This window comes from Colias philodice, chromosome 14, assembly GCF_061535455.1.
Source record: "Colias philodice isolate Cphi_HAF_F1 chromosome 14, ilColPhil1 Martin Lab GWU primary, whole genome shotgun sequence".
NCBI classification, from domain to species: domain Eukaryota; kingdom Metazoa; phylum Arthropoda; class Insecta; order Lepidoptera; family Pieridae; genus Colias; species Colias philodice.
Window position 1 is genome coordinate 878,813 of NC_143099.1, and position 10,231 is coordinate 889,043.

General features: G+C 32.6%; 1 long non-coding RNA gene across 1 annotated transcript; it reads right to left on the reverse strand.

Annotated features, from left to right (window-relative positions):
- Positions 1-538: 538 nt before the first annotated feature.
- LOC149482625 (uncharacterized) lies at positions 539-1,148 on the reverse strand. The gene is made up of 2 exons (XR_016316614.1): positions 983-1,148; positions 539-799 (listed from the first exon to the last, which is right to left on the reverse strand). It is a non-coding gene; the product is annotated as an uncharacterized LOC149482625 (long non-coding RNA).
- Between the last annotated feature and the right edge of the window lie 9,083 nt (positions 1,149-10,231).

Sequence of the window (10,231 nt, forward strand, 5' to 3'; positions counted from 1 at the left end):
GTCCAACACGTTGACTTGTCGGCGTCAATTAATTGTAGGTTAGCTGGCGGCTTTATTCCAGCCACTGCGTCGGATGTCGTCATTTCACAGCTTTCTCATATATTTTCTTATTACATACTTTACAACCGCTTCTGACACCATGCAACGTAGTGATTGTTAAATAAAAGGTCCGAGAAAATATGATGAGCGGTTTTATTGAACAACGAACAACAATGAATAATAATGGCGCAATCGTACAAGTGTCAAAGAATCAAAGTGACAACAGATAATATATGAAATGAAAACTATTTATTATCTATGTTTATACTTCACATTCTAGCAAATGACGTAACTGAATGACAGAAAGAGATAGGTTAATTTATTTTGCATTGTTTATGGAAATGTCATTTTCACAAAGTTATAGTGGTCATAGACTATAAAATATGTATACTAGAAGTTGGTTTTATAGACAACCTAGGCCCTAGGGATTTATTACATATTTGTAGGGGTGAGGGTTGAAATAAACGCCTTAATAGTTAATTATTTATTAACGCAATACAATTGAATCAGTAGATTTTAGTGCACAAACCCATAAACCCATTCTGGGAGATAAACTACCTAACCTAAAAACTAAAACCATAACCAAGTAATTTAAAAAACGAGACCATAAAAAGTATCGATCAGACATGTTACAGAACTCTAATAAAAATTTTCCCATAAAAATATACGGAAATATACGTCAAATTCACCTACCCTTATATTTATAGTTACTTAGGGTAAGAGTTCTTACAGACGAACGGCAAGTTGTGAACGGCAGAGGCTACTTCAGCCGTCGCCACATGTCGACAGCAGTCAATATGTCGACGGCTGCCGTCGACAGGTGGCGATGCTTGCAGTTTGCGTTGACGGCAAACTGCAAGCGTTTGACGTTTGATGGCATCCGTTTTTGCCTGTCGACGGCAGCCGCCGACGTATTGACTGCTGCCGCGGACGCTTCGACGACTCCCGTCGACATGTGGCGACGGCTGAAATAGCCTCTGCCGTACACAACTTGCCGTTCGTGTGTAAGAACGCTAACTTATATTCATCTCTTAAACTTTCTTTCAAAGGATATATTTTTGTATCGTTAATTATTATGAGTCCTTTTGACTTTTCCATGTAGGTAACACGTTAGCTAGACTTGACGTCCGTAATATTAAGCATTATAATGGATACCTTATTGTGTATAATAGATAAATAAATAATATGTATTGTGAAAGGAGATGTTTCAGGATTTGAAAGCATTGAGCATTATCTTATAACTGACAGTTATTTATGACAGATATGGTAAAACAAAATGGCGCATATGCGTGAAATGTCATTTTGACAGATTGCAAAAACATAATTTATAGATGATACTTTACGTAAAAAAGCGTTCAATGCTATTAGTGATTTTATCAGCACGTTGCAAAGCTGAATATGAACAAAAAATTAGTTTAAGTTTATAATTATTGAAGAACCTGAAACATCTCCTTTAATTTCATAAGATTATTCCATGACTACAAAGTTATAGTAAAACTCATACTTAATCAGTAACTGTTTAATTAAAAACAAAATTATGTAAAAGTGATTAACTTTATGTTATTATTATGTAAGGCGATTTGGCTAACTGTGTCTAACAGTCTATAGGTAATACGTTAGAATCGGGCTGTGTAAATAAAACTAAGTTTTAACTGTATTTTTGTTTTATTTTGTACCCTTTAAATACATAATAGGTAATATTATTTACAAATTACCATTTAGACTTTATTTTTACATAATATATAGAGTTGCGATGATATGAAGAAACAATAATAATTCAAAGTTAATATTAAGTGTTACAGAAACAATACACGTAGGTATTTTTACAAATTAATAATAAGTGGAACATTACATTACAGGCTGACAAATAATTTATTACTGTTCTCTACACTAATAAGGGGAAAAGATATAGGTAAACCAGAATCTGATGGCAATTAGGGAAATCAAAATTTTGAGTGTGCAACCCTAGGGAAAATGGACTGAACGATCTTGATACTGCTTTTTTTTTTGTCCTCAATATCATTAGTCACATTACATAAGTGGACAATACTGTACTTAATAATGAGATATCCACTTAATATTATGTAGGTACATACTTAGGTACATGTATAATATACATATTAGTTTTATTTAGGTAATACAATCATATTATTTACACATACCTATATTTGTATATTATAATATCATTATCATTATGCCATGTCAAAATATGGATGTAATGATAATGCAGATCAAAACTCGATTGCTTATAATTTTTTATAAAATAAAACAAAAATAAAATAAAACTATGTTTATTTTCGTAAGTATTAACAGATACACGCATTAAAAGTTGACTTGGACAGCTTGGACTTGACGAATAGCCGTATTGGAAACACCTGTAATAAGTTTTCATAAAATTATATGGTAATCAACAAACAATATTATAGTTACCTACTTATAATATTTTTAATTAAAAGTATCAAAACGGGTAAGTAAATTTACCAATAAAATCTTCAAAATTGAAAATTGTGATGTTTTTGACCCTTCTTCATCGAATATTTTTCTATACACATTGTAAACAATACCTCTTGCTTGTGAACGCAGCGGCTTTTTCGACATGTTTTCGACAAAGATTTTTTAGACAAAATCCTAAAAATTATTCATCAACTGCGAAGAAGACAAATAATTTGACAACCAATTTGATAGTTGTCAAATAAAGTTGCCACATGAAAATCTTTTATTTTATAAATATAAATATGCCATCAGATTCTGGTAGACCTATAACCTACTTATCCAAATTTATGGATATATCCTAACCTTCAGATTTAATAATAAGTGTTAGTATGGAATTTATTATTACACAAATCTATCTTATAGGTATCAAAGAAAATACGAGAAATTAACTAAATAGAGATACCTAAATAATTACTTACTTACCTACATACTTAATGCCTAGTAATTGTTATGGAAGAGAAGCGCCTTCTAACACAAGTGAAATTTATCACTTAAATGAAGGCACTTACCTCCAACCCAAGATGAAAACTTGTTTAAAAGAAATAAACAATTTTTTTTTTTATTTTTATTATTATTTTTTTATACTTAGTATACTAGCTAGTAGCTACAGTCCTTCATACTTAATTTTAGACATAGTTCATATTTTAAAGTACATATAAGCAATACATAACATTTACAAAATTAAAATATTAAACAACTAGCTTTTCGAATGCGTCTTCGACCGCGTTTTCAAAGGAAAACCCGCATAGTTCCCGTTCCCGTGGGATTTCCGAGATAAAACTATCTATCCTATGTGTTAACCTCTCACGCGTCCTACTATAAAATACTGATTTAGTTACGAGCAAATAATGTACGTAGGACGCGTGAAGCTTTAATCCAAGTTACCCTCTATATGTGTGCTAAATTTCATTATAATCGGTTCAGTAGTTTATGCGTGAAAACCATACATACATACATACAAACCTTTCCTCTTTATAATATTAGTATAGATGATATCCTAGCTGCAGATTATTTCAAATTCCGACAATTACTTGCAAGCTTCCCCTTGCGTCATTTCCTCGACATTTTCTTTTCCCTTCATACGCTTCTTCATAACCTCACAAAAAAAAGGATTCAAAACTTCCCATAATTCTTCCGAGATCCACAGTAGAGCATCGCGTCTAGGAGCAGGAACTCTTACCCCGTTGGCGATGAGTAACGCCAACGGTGGTGGAGTTACCAAGCCCAGATACGGTTGCAGATATTATGGTACCTATTAGGTACTGCTAGATGGCTCCTCAAAGCTGCAGAGAGGGTGGAGTTAGCCTAGAAACGGTTGCAGACAATATTAGTTGCTAGATAAGTCTTCGTAGTTGCAGTATGCGGAGATAGTACCAATAATAAGCTGCTAGATGTCTTCGTTCTTGCAGAGAGGGTGGAGTTTAGTTACCAAGCGGTTGCAGATAATATTAGCTGCTAGATAAGTATTCGTAGTTGCAGTTGCGGAGATACAGAATTGCAGTCTTCGGATTTTCATGTAATCTGAAATGAAATAAAAGGAATATTATGTATCTGTCACGGCTAAAGGTAGGTGAGAACATAAACTTAAGATTAGCCGGCTAAACTTAGGTTTATTTTCGACGAGGTGTTAATGTTAGTTTGTTCTATCTTTAGCCGGCTAAACTTAAGTGTAACCGCAGGCCCGTGGCTAAAAATGTCGGGGTGGGTAGATTTGGTTAGCGCCGGGCCGGTGGAGGGCTTGAGGGGCCCGCACAGTGCCAGAAAACACTCGCCCTGTTCCTTACATGTATTATAGTAACCAAATCTACCCACCCCGACTCAGGGCAGAAAGCTGGTGGCTAGGTTAGGTTAGGTTAGAACTCTTAAGACCCGCACGAGCCGAGCGAGCGCAGCGAGCGTGCTGCGGCAGCAGCCGGCGAAGTGCCAGAAAACACTCGCCCTGTTCCTTACATGTATTATAGTAACCAAATCTACCCACCCCGACATTTTTAGCCACGGGCCTGCGGTTACACTTAAGTTTAGCCGGCTAAAGATAGAACAAACTAACATTAACACCTCGTCGAAAATAAACCTAAGTTTAGCCGGCTAATCTTAAGTTTATGTTCTCACCTACCTTTAGCCGTAACATATCGATATTGAAGTAAGTATTTGCATATAACATTTATAATTATTGTAAAATTTCATTTTCAAATCTATCTTGCGCATTGTCATGAAGGATGAAACATCGATTAAGATGGTGAAAAAAAATCTAGTTTACAATTTGCGTTGTTTATTTAGCTATGTACCTATTTTAAAACTACTTATAACAACATTTTGCTATATTATATTGTACATACCTACCTATTTATAAAGATAATTAGATGTATTCTAAAGATAAACGATTAGTTGTAATAACATAATACATAAGGCTACTCTAGTCCTACTTTTACAAAAAATAAGCTGCTATAACTAGGCTTCAGTAACTTATTAGATGAATAAATACCTATACTGTCTAATTACCTACCAGTAAAACAACAACTATAATACATATTTTTTTGTTAAAAAAGCAAACGCCTACACAACTCTGACAAGCCTCATGTTAACTGCCTTAGTATGAATCTCCAATACTTGTAATGTGACTATCATTGATATGGGAAGAAGTACTATACTAATTTGGACCCTATCTCAATTGATTACGGTTTATATTTTAACAAAGAGCAATCGCGTAGGTGCGCCCACGCAAGATTTGTGTTGAATCATTATGGGAACAGAGCTGCCTCAGCATTAAAATGTATGCTAGCTTCTGCATCTACATGACTTAAAACATGGGCTTTATTCTCTTAACCGACTTGAAAAAAAGCGAAGCGACCTTTGTAGCGAACTTCAAGGAAGAGACCAATACATTCGAGTAGGTAACTCTTATTCGCTACAAATTTCTGTGTAACAGTCTTACACGGAATGTTTTCGGCTTATACATATTTGTATTTATATCCCACATATAGAGTTAATTCTTGGTGATTGAGAAATATTAGTATAATCTTATCTAGACAGAGTATAATGTATATTCAAAATTGAGGGTTTGAACTTCGAGTTGAATAAGTTCGAGCGTTCGACAATTCGATAATAAAATTAATATAGATATTATCTTCTAGTTATTATTTACTTAATAAATCCATAATATTATCAAACACAACCCACGTATTTCAAATCCATTGTAAAATATTCAATAGTCAAAGGCAGAATTAATTAAAACAGGAAATTATTTATGTCTTCAATGCATTTAGGGTTACGATGCAACCCGCATTAACACACGTGTTTGAAACCCTACCGGTCAACAACACGTGGTTAAATTTTTGTATGTCCTATATATTGAACTAGCTGCTCCGCGCGGTTTCACCCCCGTGGCTCCTTCCCTGTTGGTCGTAGCGTGATGATATATACCCTATAACCTTCCTCGATAAATGGGATATCTAACACCGAAAGAATTTTTCAAATCGGACCAGTAGTTCCCGAGATTAGCGCGTTCAAACAAACAAACAAACAAACTCTTCAGCTTTATAATATTAGTATAGATTACAGGTAACTAAAAGAGAAAAAATCTTAGGTATCTGAAGGCTGAATAATTATGAAATTTTCTTTGATGACAGGCTTTTACTACAAGCGAACTTGCTACGATGCTAAAAATCACGAAATTTCAGGAAAATATTTGCGAAAAATACAATCGAATTCTTATGAAATAATTTGTGTAAAGTCTCTATAGGAGAAATAAACTTGAAACGTGTAAGATTTAAATGCAGTTCTATCAATTATACATTTAATTTGTTTAAATTATAGAACTGGACTAGAATATTTGTTATTATAAGGATATAAAAACAATCCTTCCTATATTATCTACATATGCGTGTATTGAACTATTGTCTAAGGTATTATTATAATGAATCCTATTCCTGTTATTTAAAGTAAACCTCATTGTCTCCTATACATTGCAATGTAAATATTGATAATATGAATAGCTATAAAGTGCGTTACACACGGTGAAGATAGATTACGAAGACCTTATAATATAAAATATTACAGTTAGTCCAGGAGGAATCGGCGCATGAGTACCGAAAACTATTCCACCTCAATTTTTTTACGTGATCCTCTTCAAATTGCCCTACTGATGATATAAATGCATGTTGCCATGGGGCAACCCGGTGCCATATTGTTTAAACCGAAATTGTTTAAACAATTGCAAGGAATTGTTATTTTTCAACCGGACAAATTTTTTTTATATTTTTTATCGAAATACCAATAAAAAAGGTCCAATTACTTTTCACGATAAAGTTAATATTTTCAAAGATATGAATTTTTTAAGGTTTGAAAAATCTCAAATTTGGGTACTTTCGACCCATGAAAAATATATTTAAAAAAAAAATAATATATAAGTAATATTTTTTTTTCAATTCTCTATACAATAGTTAATAATATTGTTAATAGAGATTTAAGAAAATTTCATTGTTTATATCTGTTTTTTAATTGTTAACTTCGCGCGCTCACAAGTACGCGCCGCTTACCTTTAAGTATCGCCGTCTCTCTCTTACTCATGCGCTGCATCGGCCTCTCTGTGTCTTGAATCATTATTTATCATTTATCTTAAAAACTATCAACTTTATCAAGATTTCTAAAGAGAGCAATCTTATTAATAATTAAATTGTCTACAATTTGTTTCTTATATATTTTTTTCTGAAATCAATTTTTTTAAAGTTATTTAAGCATAAATTGAAACATGTAATTAAAATTACTTTTTTGTCAGTTTATATTACTTTTTTGTTATTGAAACAGCAAGTAAGGTAAAAGACCCAGTTATTGACACTGGCCTAGTTGTTTGACACTCGCAATTTGATTTTAATTAAAAGAATGAAATGTTCTCAAAAAACCAAAGATCTTAAAATTTTTAATTCAAAAATTATATTTATTAATTTATTAGAATTGATTTGTTTTTTTTTTAACTAAAATAAAATTTAAAGTGTCAATAACTAGGTCTTTTACCTTATTAATTACATTGAATAACTTCTTCAAACGAAAGTTATAGATGGAGAAGTATGAAATAATAAAACAAGATTTAAAAATAAGTATTTATTTATTATCAATATTATTTTTATATATTATATTCTTACAGTCTTCTGAATCACAACCACATAGAAGTATGCAACTTATATTATTTGTGAGCGCGCGAAGTTAACAATTAAAAAACAGATATAAACAATGAAATTTTCTTAAATCTCTATTAACAATATTATTAACTATTGTATAGAGAATTGAAAAAAAAATATTACTTATATATTATTTTTTTTTTTAATATATTTTTCATGGGTCGAAAGTACCCAAATTTGAGATTTTTCAAACCTTAAAAAATTCATATCTTTGAAAATATTAACTTTATCGTGAAAAGTAATTGGACCTTTTTTATTGGTATTTCGATAAAAAATATAAAAAAAATTTGTCCGGTTGAAAAATAACAATTCCTTGCAATTGTTTAAACAATTTCGGTTTAAACAATATGGCACCGGGTTGCCCCATGGCAACATGCATTTATATCATCAGTAGGGCAATTTGAAGAGGATCACGTAAAAAAATTGAGGTGGAATAGTTTTCGGTACTCATGCGCCGATTCCTCCTGGACTAAGTATCTTAAGATAAAATATTATAGTATCTTCACCGTGTGTGACGCGTTTTATGGATATCATTCAAATTAAAATTTACCTATAGATAGGTACGTGTTTTGCATTTCACTATAAGTAGTTTTACAATTAAACGAAAAATATTGCAAAATATACCTAGATTAATTAAAATACATTTAATATTATATCAGAGTCCGATGTTAATTCTAAAATAGATGTATATTACCTTTATCGTAAGTTATTTAAACCTGTCTTCATTCTATCACGGGTCCAAGTTTGAATGCTGTAAATTAAAAACACGAGATTAGAAACTTTATAAATTTCTACAAAGTACAGTCATAAATTTAATAGATCCAGTTCAAACAAGTTTCAATATCCTGACCTATCCCAACGTAGATAAATGCGATAAAGATAGATAAGGAGCAAATATTATTATAAGATATGCTATGGGGTAGGTCGGGTTATCAATCTCTAGTTTTGAAATGAATACGGCTTATGAGGTTCTTACGGATCTGCTTATGCCACTGAAGAAACGTATTGCAATTATTTGCGTATGTTTGTTGATACCTATCAAGTCTTATTATTATTAACTAGCTTCCGCCCGCGACTCCGTCCGCGCGGAAAAATTAAGATTTATTTATTTCTACGTATTTTTCCGGGATAAAAAGTATCCTATTTTATGCCCAGGATAATAAGGTATAATTATACCAAGTTTCATCGAAATCGAACCGTTAGTTTTTACGTGATGCCTTCACATACAGACAGACAGGCAGACAGACAAAATTTTTTTTAATCACATATTTGGGTTTGGTATCGATCCAGTAACACCCCCTATTTATTTTTTCAATATTTTCAATGTACAGAATTGACCCTTCTACAGATTTATTATATGTATAGATTAGATTTAATATAATCTTGTTATATAGGTATCTACCTTAAACCATAACTTAAATCTATCAAGAAAAGTTAGGTAATTCAAAATTAGACTTAGTATAATATACATAAGTAAGTAGGTAATTGTATTATATTGAATAATTTTATGTACCTAACTCGATTTGGTTACGCCCAGACTCTACCAACCGTCCAACAAATAACTTTATAGATACCGTTAAATATTTTACAAAATTAACGAAACATTTAAAATTATACGTAAGATTAAATCTTTCTTCAATCTTGTTAATACAAGGTTATTTTATAAAAGCTAATTTTAAATTCTTACAAAATGTTTCTGTATGATACACAATGAAGCAATCGAAAGCATAGAGTAAAGAGTTAAAATTGCGAAAACCAAACTTTGCATAGCAATATTTGTCGTGAAAAAACACAGGGTAGGTACCTACTGTGAAATAGATATTTATTATACTACATTTTAAGAGTCAGCAGTTTCGTTCTAACGACAATTATTTTTTTACGTATGAATTCTAGAAAAGGAGAGTCTTTTTACAAATATACATTTGAGTGGAGTTTCTGTAGATGTAGAGTATTAAGACTCAATAGCAGATTCGCAAAAACTCCATAACTTTCGTCTGACTTGTTACTTTATACATACTGGTTGCTGGAATCAAAATGCTAACCAGCTACGTAATGCCAGGATACGTAATTTGCTTTTTTAATGAATATTTAACCAAAGCTCAATGAAAGCTTTTGAACATAGGACCGAAAGTAATGCAATAATAAACCAAAACGAAAGGAATTCACTGAGAAAAGTGAAATGGTAACTGGGTCAGTTTTCGTAAGCATTTCGACCTCAAAAGAAAGTATTCAAGGTCACGGCAGCGCCCACTACATGATAACCTTGAGAGGAGTCAATGATCGGAAACCGTCGCATCCTATGCAACTCCTCCATCTCTCTCCAACACAAGGCTAGATCATATGCCCGTCTCTGTCTAACGTCAACGATCGGGAACCCTCGATTCTTGCAGCATCGCCGTCCCGCTCTGGTGCAAGGGGTTCAGCAGCTATCTCTGTCCCTCCCCGCCGATAGGGGCGGCGCGGGCGCATCGGCGCGGAGCGTTTGCTCAACTGGAGCGCTAGGGCTTTCTTTGTTGCTTTTTTAC